This window comes from Alnus glutinosa, chromosome 13 (genome assembly GCF_958979055.1).
Source record: "Alnus glutinosa chromosome 13, dhAlnGlut1.1, whole genome shotgun sequence".
NCBI classification, from domain to species: domain Eukaryota; kingdom Viridiplantae; phylum Streptophyta; class Magnoliopsida; order Fagales; family Betulaceae; genus Alnus; species Alnus glutinosa.
In genome coordinates this window covers 6,849,242-6,861,502 of record NC_084898.1, presented here as the reverse complement: position 1 = coordinate 6,861,502, position 12,261 = coordinate 6,849,242, and the positions used below count along the sequence as shown (strand labels likewise).

At 32.4% G+C, this 12,261-nt stretch overlaps 1 pseudogene; it reads right to left on the bottom strand.

Moving 5' to 3' along the window:
* Positions 1-1,432: 1,432 nt before the first annotated feature.
* On the bottom strand, positions 1,433-6,345 carry LOC133854851 (aluminum-activated malate transporter 9-like; annotated as a pseudogene).
* Positions 6,346-12,261: the final 5,916 nt, after the last annotated feature.

Sequence of the window (12,261 nt, the reverse complement as noted above, 5' to 3'; positions counted from 1 at the left end):
CAAAACTATAAGTTAGGACATGAAAACTAACTAAACAACATAACTACAACCTAAGAAAAGAGTTGGGCTAGAAATATTACCTCCTTAGAAGAACAAGAATCAAGAAAGCTCATTCTTTCTTTCTAAAACACCCTCTCACTCTCACTCTAGGATCACACTGAAGAAATGGGCAAAAATGAAGTGAAAAAGGCATTAAGAATGGGGGGTATTTATAGGCCTGGAGAATCTAAAGATAAGGATGAGCTGTTCTTATACATTTCTGCCAAACATCAAACATTCGGTCATTTTTGTCGACGTTTGGTATACTGTTTTATCAAATGGTTCTTAGGTCAGATCGAACATTTAGTGGTCCCTAGTCGAACATTTGGTGTACCTTTTGACATTCATACCAGACGCGTGGGATGTAATTTTTGATATACGGTCAACTATGCATTCAACAAATGTTCGAACATTCGGCATCCATCATCAAATGTTATGATCTAGGGTTATAGGTGAATATTCAGACATCCAACATTGAACGTTCGACATTAGGGTTGGACTAGAACATTTGACCATCCCACTTCGAACGTTCGGTCAAGAACAAAAGTCAAAATTCATTCTTCCAACAATCCCTTACAAACTTATTAGCCTTTCTAAAGCTCAATTAATCCTATATAATATTTTGGGGGCATTACAATTTATGTTAACCCAGGAAAAGATTTGTCTGAGTTGAATTTTCTTACCGTTTACACTGCCAATAATTCATAGGTTCGTGTCATTAATTTGAAACATTCCTTTTTAATTTATGTTTACCAGCACTGATATGGTTGTATTAGGGTTTATTGTTGGGTTGCCCAACCCCTTTTCTGTGTTTTGATTTGGGTAATCGTTGCTAGAATATATGATAAAATTTTATTGTATTCAAGTCTAATTATAATTGATTTCAATATTTTCTTAAAATTATATTCTTCCTTTTAGGTAATTAGATTTGATTGTATTCAAATCTGATTTAATATTATTTTCACCTACCACGGTTTTCCTATAAATGCGAACTATTTATTCTCTTGTAATTTTCTTTATATTATATTTTCCTTCAGTCATCTCCTCCCCCCCTTTACCTGTAATTTGTAGCCCACGAAAAAAGAAAAAAAAGAAAGTGATGTTTAATTTGTTTCATCACTTCGGCTAAATTAGTGAAGCATCTGATACCTCGTTCTTGTATTCTCTTGAAGGAAAGGAATACATTCCTTTTTTTTTTAAAAAAAAAAAAATGTTTTTCACAAAAAAAAAAAAAAAAAAAAAAAACCAGTTTAGAACTTTATTTACGGCCCAAGACAGCATTTTCCAGAAACATATTATTCCCCTAAGGGGGGATTTTCTTATATTTTTCTATCTTTTATATATATATATATATAGTCACCAGCATGATCAAAATCTGTGCATATAGACATATATATATATTTTCCATCTAGAATCCTTCATGCTTGATCGAAGTCGGCCATGTTAGAAACTTTCTCAACAGCTTCAACCAAGTGATCAAGCCTAGCCACAAACTCGATCAGCAAGGAAGTAAAGGTGGCCAGTGACAACGCTGCAGTGCTCTCCAACGCGTTCATCCTCGGCAAAATATCTTCTTCTTCAACAGCAATATCTACCGCTCTAGGCGGCCAAGAGTGATTCCTTCTCGAATATTGCTTCCTCATTGTCTCATGATAAGACTCTGTCCTTGCCAGAGGGACGACAGCGGCCCCTGAGTTGGCATTTTCTTCAAGATTTTCCAGTTGGCTTGAGAGCTCGTTGGGGGTGGCTGAGGAGGCAGAAGAGAGCTTGTTCTGCAGTGGCTTAGAAAAGCTGTCTGCCGGCGGCGGCTCGCAGGTTGATGTCAGCAGATACGAATGCATGTATATGGCGCGCTGGAGCTTCTCAGTTGAGCTGTGAACACTCTTTTGTAAAGAGGTTTTCGAGCTTTGGCTCATGTTACTCATATCTTTGCCCAACGCCCTCACCAGTTCTGCAGCCTGGCTTGCCGCTTCTCGGATTTCTGACTGGAATGTGATTCGGAGGTTGTGTGGTGCCTACAAACCCATTAAGAAGGTGCATGGAAATGTGTTAACTTCTTTACAGATGTGTTAACCCTAAACCCTAACGGAAGGGGTGAGATTGAAAAAAATACAAAAGTTATGAAACTTCAAATGGCCGGGATTAAGTGAAGTTTCACCTAAATTTTAGATTTACTATTTTGATTACAATACATCTGGGATGCATGGTCTGTTCTCTTTCTGGTTGCAGATTATAAAGAAATTCAGTATCTTATATATACAGATCGATTAGGATTTAAATTAATGGACTTTAATTTTTCTTCCTAAATTCTGATAGTTATGGGCTTTATTCAACTTTAATTAGCCTAAGTGTTTGCGTACCTTGGAGTCAGACGGCCATGCAGTTTTTTCCATTGATTGAATTCTGCTGTGCGTGATACGTACTGTAAATCAGGAGATACAGCACAACATGCATGGCTGTACAACAGATCATCTGCACTCCCCAAAACTAGCAACTTCTCATGTAAATTGGAGGTTTATATTTTGGGGAAACTCTGCTCTTAATTACCTTAAAGATGTTTCGGCACTTTTTCAATCATATATACTTTTTAAGTTTAAAAAGTTGTAATGTTGGGTTCTCATTTTTAAAAATTTTACAATGTCACCTTCCGTTAGTACGCTAAAATACTAAAAATACTCCTGTTAGATCTCATTTTTATTTTCAAGATAAAAAACAAATTTGCTCTACAGCCGACCGTGGGTCAAGTTGTTCCATTTTTTTTTTTTTTTAATTTAATTTAATTTAATTTTATCCTAAATCCTGACGGTATGGATTACATTACAAACTTTTAAAACATGAGAATTCGACATTGCAAATTTTTAAACTTAAAAAGTATGATCATAAAAGTGCCAAAACATTACCGGAGTAAGTACCAAAGTTTCCCCTTTATATTTCGTTTAATGGCCAACATCCATATAATATGTACATGTGTGTGTAGGGGGGAAGGACTAAACTAAAATTGATCTGATTTTAGATGGGATCAGCTCTGCATGCATGTATAACCATACTAATCTTGTTAATGCGTATGCTCTATGGACGACTATATATCGAACTAAGTAATTCTTGACGTCATATTCATATCCCTCTAATAATAATGTACTTTTTAAAATTACTATTGTGATTAAATGACAGTAATTTTAAAAGTCACGTCATTATTAAATCGACATAAATATGACGTATAGAATTACGCGTATGAAGTTCCCATCAGGCCTCTGTTACGTGAACAACTGGTCATAGGAATCTTCGTAGTGCATGTTATTGCTGCAATTGATACTGAGATTGAGAGAACAAATTAAGAATATATACCCACTACTGTCTTAAAATAACATGGTCTTAATTCATTCCTAGACTCGTTAACTGTGTCTTTACCGCGTATTCAGCGACCCATTATTATTCTTGTGCAATCTTCCCTTAAATGGACACCAAAATAAAGAACAAACAAACCAGATAATACCAAACTGTACATATTCGCTTGCTCTTGAAATTCTATATATACCAATATATATATATATATGTAGATTCCTTAGTTTCTTGCGTTTACAGTTGAGAATGGGTTCGGATTCTTTTTAAGTGGTCTATGCATGGATATTCCATATGGTAAGAGAGAATATTATGGAGTTTAAGAATTCAAGCTATAATTGAAGATTGTGACCTAGCTACAGTTGAATCTATCACTTACTCACAGTTAAAGATTATTACCTAGTTGTACTTGAAGTCTATTTGCATTATTCTAATCTACCAGAATTCTTCTATAAATAGGATTACTCTGTTATATTGTAAACAATATCAAAGAAATAAGAGTATACTTTGTGATTCAACATTAGTTATTGACCGAACTACGTAATTCTTTGTGTCTTTATTTGTATTCCGCTTTTATATTTATTTGTCCATTGCATTATTTTATCTTTCACATACTCTATATATACGTACCCGAGAAAATTAATAAAAATATTAATCAAATTTGCATATAAATTTGCGTAGGGAGATCAATCGAGATTGGAAATTAATACCTGAATTTCAGAGTGAAGAACACCATGAAGCGCCATAACCTCGTAAGCACAATATCGTAAAACTGCTCCAACCTTAACATACTCCAACCATGGATAGAAGAAGTGTCGGAACCTCCCATGTGGTGGCTCCCATTTTGCCGAACTAGCCTTAATTGTGATCGTAATTAACATGCAATTAATTACCAATATCGTTAATATATATATTAGTGATAGAAAAAGGGTTTAAAAGTTATGCAGAGATTTAAAAATAGGTACCAAAGACTCTAGTTTTGCCGAGGAGTTCAACGTGCTTCGGCATTTCTTATAAGCAGGCTCGTCTGGAAATTCATCCATCACAGTCGTTTGGAATTCTGGATGTTCTATCCCTTCGTCTTCTAAATATTTCTTCACACATTCTGGACACAGACGACACTATGTTAAAAATATAAATTAAATGATTAAATTCATCTCTTCTTATCCTTAAACTTATGAGATAAGTTTTATGATTTAACATAGTATCATAGTCAAATGATTTGAGTTCGATCAAATTTTATCTCCGTAATTTACCTTCCATTTCAATAAAATATTTTATTTGTTGGGCACTCATTAATTAAGGAGGAGTTTAAACTCAAACGTGAAGAAGAGTACTGTTATAATATAAATTAATGATTATATTTATTTTAGTTCTTGTTTTGCATTTCTGAGTTCTGATCAAACTGTGTTACCTTCAAGTGAGTCAGCCACTGCAGTAAAACTGTCAACTAGTTCCTTGTGCAACTGCTCTCCTGCCCAAATAGGACAAACAAGCAAACTCACTAGTACTGCTACAAACCCTCCAAGGGCTATGGAATACAGCCTATCCATGGCAGTCTTAATAGGGTTTCCCATCCGGTAACCAGAAACGACGATCAAGCAAAAGGTGAAAAGGATGACCCTGAAACCGTACTCATATGGCACAAGTGTTGGCCATAATTTCATGAATGATGTAACAGCCCCTGCATCAAAGTTGAGTTGAAATATTCATCGGTCGATCAATTTATATTATATAAAGTAATACTATTTAGTAGATTGTTATAAAACTGTTATACGTACAACTGAAATGATGTGATAGTGAAAATCAACAATTGAATCAACAAGGGCTTTGTAAGAAAAACAAAATCAATAGTTAATTTTTACTGTTACGTCATCTTAATTGTATAATAATCATATGATATTAATTAAATAACCATTTTTCATTTATATATATTCATTAGATTTGGAAGATTTAGAGAAATTAAGTACGTACCAACCAGAAAAATGCTAATGCCAATAATAAAAGGCTCGGCAACCCGGCCACTGCATAGAGCTAACTGAGCAACAATGATGGCCAATATTCCGGCAAGCAAGCTTCCAAGTGCTCGGTTGAATCCTCGATTAAATGTTGCACCTTAACAAATCCACAACGATATATATAAAAATTACTATGCAATGGAAGACTAGTTGGTCAGTTTTTTTACTTCTACAATTAATGTTCATGTTCGTATGCGTTACAATATAAATTAAATGATTAAATTACACTTTTTATAAACTCAACCTTTTATAATAAGCAGTGATTTAATGAAAATAGAAATACATGATTCTCGTTGATACTTACATTGGTGATTAATTACCAATGCATGCATGCATGTGTTTCGCCCTTTTCAAAGTACGTGCATGTGTTTTCAAAGTACCCTGGGGTTTTCAAATATTGGAATATATAAACGTAATTAATGCATGTGCTTTGACATATGCATGCATTTACATACATACCCACTGTATATTCGAACATGATGGCAACAGTGAGGATGGACCAGATGATGTTGGTGCCAAACACGGCATAAGGTGCTTGGAATAGTATAAGCAAAGACACAAGAAGAACAGCTAGGCCCACTTTGAGAGAGAATAATACCCTGTTGCTGTCTTCTTTGCAAAATCCCCATACGTTCGAAATCCAGTTTTTACATGAGAAGCTTTCCCCGGCTTTCTTGCCGGCCTCCGGCAGCTTCCCTTTGATAGCAGAAGGGATATTGATCTCAAAGCTACCCTTTTTTCCATTCATTCTCCAATGAAGTAATATGCCTACTCTTTCAACTATTCCAAACCCTCCGTATTGTTAAGGTGAAACTACCGATCAAGACTGAAGAGAGGGAGCTACGGTTCAGATGAGCGAGGGGGGACCGGAGCCCGAGGATCGGAGGTGATGAGCTGATTTGGTGTTGGAAATGGTGTGAGAAGGAGAAGGTGATTTAAAGACGAGTGTAGAATTAACTTGATAGTGCAACTAGGGAAGGAAAAGTATGTCAAGTCAGGAAAGATATATGGAGAAAAAGAATAATGCTACAATAATTGAAGAGGGAATGGAGCTACATCTTCAGGCTAGGATAAAAGATGCCTAGCCTCGATAATGCTGTAGGGGTAAGGGCTAGAGAATTAGAATCTAATTAATTGCATTGGCCATGCAATTTTCAGTCGCCACGATTGCTCTCCAAAACGAGTGCCGAACGAGTAATAATATTCAGTAATCAGATACACGATTGTCTTATAACTGAAATAATGCAGAAGTACAAATTAGCTTTTGAATCAATAAGAGTTTATAAAAAGAAAAAATTAATAATCAATTTTAATTACCACGTCATTTCAATTGTATAATTATACGTATTACAGCCTACTAATAAATAATATTTTTCCTTCCAATCAGCATGTCGGGGGTGGTACTTACAACAAGAATTAATGTGATATAATTATGATATAGTGAAGCTAAAGATAAATCGCTATTTTTATTTTTTTATTTTTATTTTTTTGAAAAAAATGAAGATATCATTGACCATTAAGGAAACTCTTGCTCAATAAATACAATACTCTAAATATAAAAAGGACGTACAAGAAATATTAACCACTAAAACAAGGCCGGTGGCAGGAATAATATCAAACAAAATTCTTGATAATCGCCAGATCTAGTTGTTAAACTAATTAATTACTAAAAGCAGCTCGAATTTTAGAATTTCAGTGCAAAGTTGATGATTTAATAACATTAATTGACACCCACCTACTTAATTGACTTATATATTTAATGTACTAATCACCATATCATAGTCATGGTCTACAATCATTTTTCATTTTTAGTTGGAGGGTTCCTTAAAATTACCCAGAAACTTAAAAAGATGAAGAAAGATGAATATTTACAAGCAAAACTTCACTTAACCTTTCTAAATTGTCGCTGCTTTTAAAATTATCTCCCTAAACTTTAAAAAAATTCAATTTAGTGTATTTATCTTTCAATTTTTTTCAATTCCACCTATTCGTTTGGATTTTTTGTTAAATCAAGTAAAAAGTCCCAAAATACCCTTTATATTTATATATATAAATTTGAAATATTCAGGTTTCGGTATTTTTGTAAATTCCGTTAAATCGTACATCATAAGCAACACCTAAATTCTTATAGTTTTTTTTTTTTTTTTTTTTTTTTTTTTTTCCAAAAAAATGAGCGTTATTTTGAGAATTTTTACATCTTCATTTGGATTTAACCGAAAATCGTAAAGAAGTGATGAGATTGAAAAAAAATTAAAACATGAATACATTAAATTGAGAGTTTTTAAAGTTGATGGAACTAATTAAAAATATAATGAAAGTTTAGAAAAGTTAAGTAAAGTTTCTCCGGAGGCTCTACGTAGGACGGCTCATCATATAGAAAAAGCCTCCTCCTTTACCTTCTTCATGTTGGAATATTTCTTTTGACTAAGACTGCTCTGCCTCAATTGCTGCTTATCTTAAGAGATAAACAAGTTGCAAATAATGATGTTGAATAATACTTCTCCCACTGTCATCTTCAGCTTTCACGTTTGCTCTTCTCCTTTCTTTCTCCACCCTCCACGATTTCAGCAAATAATGTTCTCTATTCCCCTATATATGATGCTATCAGAATATGAATGGTTAAATTCATCTCTTCCTATAAGTTTAAACTTTTGAAATAAATGGTGATTTAATTAACATATACAAAGTTCTAAGGTATCAAAGAGTCTACAACCTTTGATATGCAACAATATATGCTTTTACTACCTCCTTTATCCTTAAACTCAGCTGATCAGGACTTTACTGCTTTTCGCATTTTTTTTTTCTTTCTACCAACCAAACAAAGAATGCAACTCCCCCATAAGAAAAAAACCTGCTAGAACACGAGATGCCAACAAAGCACCTCACAAACAAAATCCCCCTTCTTATTCTTTTTTTTTTTTCTTTTTTTTTTCGCATTTTAATATATATCATTGTTACAAATATTATTTAGTTCTCTGAGTTCATCTGAGGACGAGTATATGCTCAGAATTTTCCTGCTGATTATAACTAGAAACAATTGATGGGAGGTTACACAGTTATATTCCTTTAAAATTGTGTTGAGTGAATATTGACAACCAGATCGATCATGCTTTACAGAAAATCCTATGATTACGTTCCTTTGAGTAAAGATTTTTTTTTTTTTGGTTTTACATTTGCTGAAGATAAAAAGAAAAACAATTGTTTTCTCAAAAGGAATTACATGACATCAGGGTCATGAGGAATATATGCGAGAGGGATATATAATTAAAGAGAATACATTGTTTGCAGGAAAGAATTAATGAATTATTTAGAGCGCGCAGTCGGCAGCCTCACCATAACAAAAAAATAATTTTCACTATTTTATATCTGTCCACTTTTTTGAAGTACTCCAACAACCTCACCATTTTAACTATTCAATTTCATTATTTCATTTAAATATTATTTTTCAAAAAAAATTTTATTCTTTCTCTAACACTTATATCTTTGAATATTTGTCTTCTCCTCACAATCATATTTCTAAATATTTGTTTTATTTTGACGGTCATATTTTTTTTTTTTAAAAAAAAATCTTTTCTTAGTGGTTATATTTTTGAAATATTTGTCTTATCCTAATGGTCATAATTTTGAAAATTTATTTTTCCTTAATAGTCATTTTTTTTTTCCTAACGATCATATTTTCCAAAAAAAAGGTCATATGCTTTTAATATAAATAAACGAGAGGATAAGAAATAAAAAAGTGAGAGAGAAATGAATGTTTACTTTGAGTGTGAAAAAGATATTAAAAAAAAAAAAAAAAGAGAGAAAGAAATTTTATTATTTTTTATTCTTTTGGTGAGTAATCACAGTACTCACCAAAGTTGGTGAATACTGTTCATTAACTAAACAAAAATCACCATTTTTGTGAGGCTATTGGGGAATGTGTTTTTTTTTTTTTTTTTTTTTTTTTTTTTTTTTTTTTGTGATTTTTAGTGATTTGGCTCACTAAAAAAATTATCTTGATGAGTCTACTAGGAATGCTCTTAGACGAGAGATGGAGATAACAAAAGTAACAAGATTAGTGACCAAGTCCTAATTTGCTGTTTATCTATTCAAAGAAGTTTATACCATCTGTGTGCTAAGCAGTTATTTAGGGAATATTAGAACCTGGTTCCAGCATGTGGAAAACAACGAAGTCTTAATAATAACTTTCAAATCAAAAAACTGTACGTGCTGAGAAAAGTGTTAAGCTCTAAATTGTTGTGGCAGCTAAATTAATTGCACTGATCTCAGTCAGGTTTGATTCCATCTTGGCAACCATGCATTTCCTATGTTTCAGGTTATTCTTACTTTTAATTAGGGGGGTTTCCTTTAAATTTTGAGATAACTTCATAAAAGAGTATCGAACTATCGACCGTTTTGAAAAAATAATACTGAACGAAATTTGCAAAAATACCTATGATTGAATCTTTAAATAAATTTATAATTTTTTTTAAAAAAATAAACACATGAGTATTTTAAAATTTTTGGCAAGATTTAAGAACAAATCTTAACGGATTATATACCCTTTATTGAGACGTTTGAAAACTTGGATATCCTAATTTATTACGTTTGAAAGTTCAATACCGTTATTTCAAAACAGCGAATAGTTCGATACCCTTTTGTGAAATTATTCCTTAAATTTCAAATGAACAATCGATCATACAATAGAGATCAAATTAAGAAATTTTAGGAAATCACTATCAAGAGAAAATAAGAAGCTGATTCTGCCACCTGAGGCCAGCTTCAATGCAGACCAATTACTCTGTCTGCCAAAAGAATATGTTCTTACAACTTTCTGGATACATCTTAACCTTCCGGTATATATATCTTAATTAACTCACGCTGTCATGCATTTAATTATTTCTACACAACTCCCATTCATATCATGATTCCTTTTGTAAGCAAATGACAATGCTGTTGCATCTCATTTGATATATGTTTACGTGAGATTGAAAATGTTCTTGCTGCATGAATATGTGTTTAATTACTGCATGCAGTGCCGATGTATTTGAGTCATAAGCCACGTAAACCCTAAAATTTGAGAAATCAAATGACTTATATTCAAAGTTGTTGCTATCGTGCACAACGACGATGAATAATAAAGAATCGAAAATAGAGAAAGCAAGAGAAAAACAAGATAAGATTTACGTGGTTCGGAAATTTGCTTACGTCCACAGGAGTGCAGCTATATTCAATAATATGATTTAGGGTTACATCATAACATATTTATAACAGAATCCTAATGTATAGACAGATATAAAAAACTCCAAGAAAAATTCCAAACCCCGCTCCGCCAACTGGCCATTTTACTGATACTTTCGTATTACTCTTTATGTTCAAGAGAATATGTACAACAATAAAAAAACCAAACTTATTAGGTTGATATATATCATAGTGTGAGGAAATTAAGAATGATATTTGTAGAAGTACCATTTTGTCTTTTGTTTTTGGTTTGGATATTGAAAATACAAAAATTAATTAGCCAGAAGTGGATTCTCAAGGGTTTAATTAGTGCACCATATTGCCTGAAATGAGAGAATGATGTATCTTAGTCTTGATGTATGCCCTTTTCCTACAGCCCCATTATTCTTATTTTACTAATTAAGAGTATATAGTTGACAAGTTAATCACTAATTAATTAAATTAACAAGTTCAATTTTTTATAATAATTTATTAAAAAAGTAAACATTGTAGTACTTCTAGCAACACTCACAAAATTCCTCCTTAATAAATTTTAAATCCGACTAGTGCTTTTGATGACGATTAATTACTTATTTAGTTGTATTAAAACGAAAGATCTTGATTGGGAGATGAGCTTTTAGGTTAAAAGTTCAAAGTCGACTCAAGAATTCTGTTAGAATATAAAATATTTGCTATATTTCTTTAGTAAGTATATATTTACCACAGATTTCTGTATGTAATAAAATCTCTAGGATTTGGTTACCCTTTTTAACTCATTTCAATTGCCATAATTTTCTTAAAAATAGAGTTATATGTAACACAAATATACAAGTTAATAAGATCAAGATGTAGTAGACCTAGTGGCGATATATGAACATGGACTTCTAAAGCCGAATCAAGTCAAAATTCTTGTGTTATTTTTCTTCTTCCTACTTATTGTGATTTGTGTATAAACTTAAAATAAAATAAAAACAGAATAATAACAAAAGCAAAAGAGAGAAAAAAGATAAAATTTACGTGGTTCGGTCTATGACTTACGTCCACATGGTAAAGTCCAAAGTACTTAAAATACATAGGTCTCTATTTATAGTTAAATAAGTCGACCTAAGTAAACTTAAATCGACCTAGACTAGGAAATATAAATCAATAATATTATATTCATAATATATTTAGAATATATTCTAAAATCCTCCCTCAAACTCAATGTGAAAAATTCTAGAAACTTGAGTTTGAAAATAGAAAACAAAGGTCGGTGGTGAAGACTGATGGGCGCTGTCGGAGGAGACAAGAGGTTGGCAGGCGGCAGGTAATTACCAATGGTGAAGTCTGACGAACGTTGACTTGGGCCTAAAACTGAAAAAAAAAAAAAAATGATCATTTTTTTCTTCTCTTCTTCTTTTCATTTCTTTGTTTTCTTCTTCTTCTTTTTTTCTTATTTTATTTTATTTTATTTTTTTAATTTTGAAAAGGCCAACTGCGACCATGAACAAACCATAACCTTATAGTTTATGGATAATTACACCGTTGATCCCTAAAGTTTGCCATAATTATTTTTCACTCTCTGTGGTTCAAAAAGTTTATGGGAAGTCCTCGTGGTAAACAATAATTACGAATTACTTTCTAGACCAATTTTTCATTCACTAGGTTAACAGATTCTGTTAGTCAG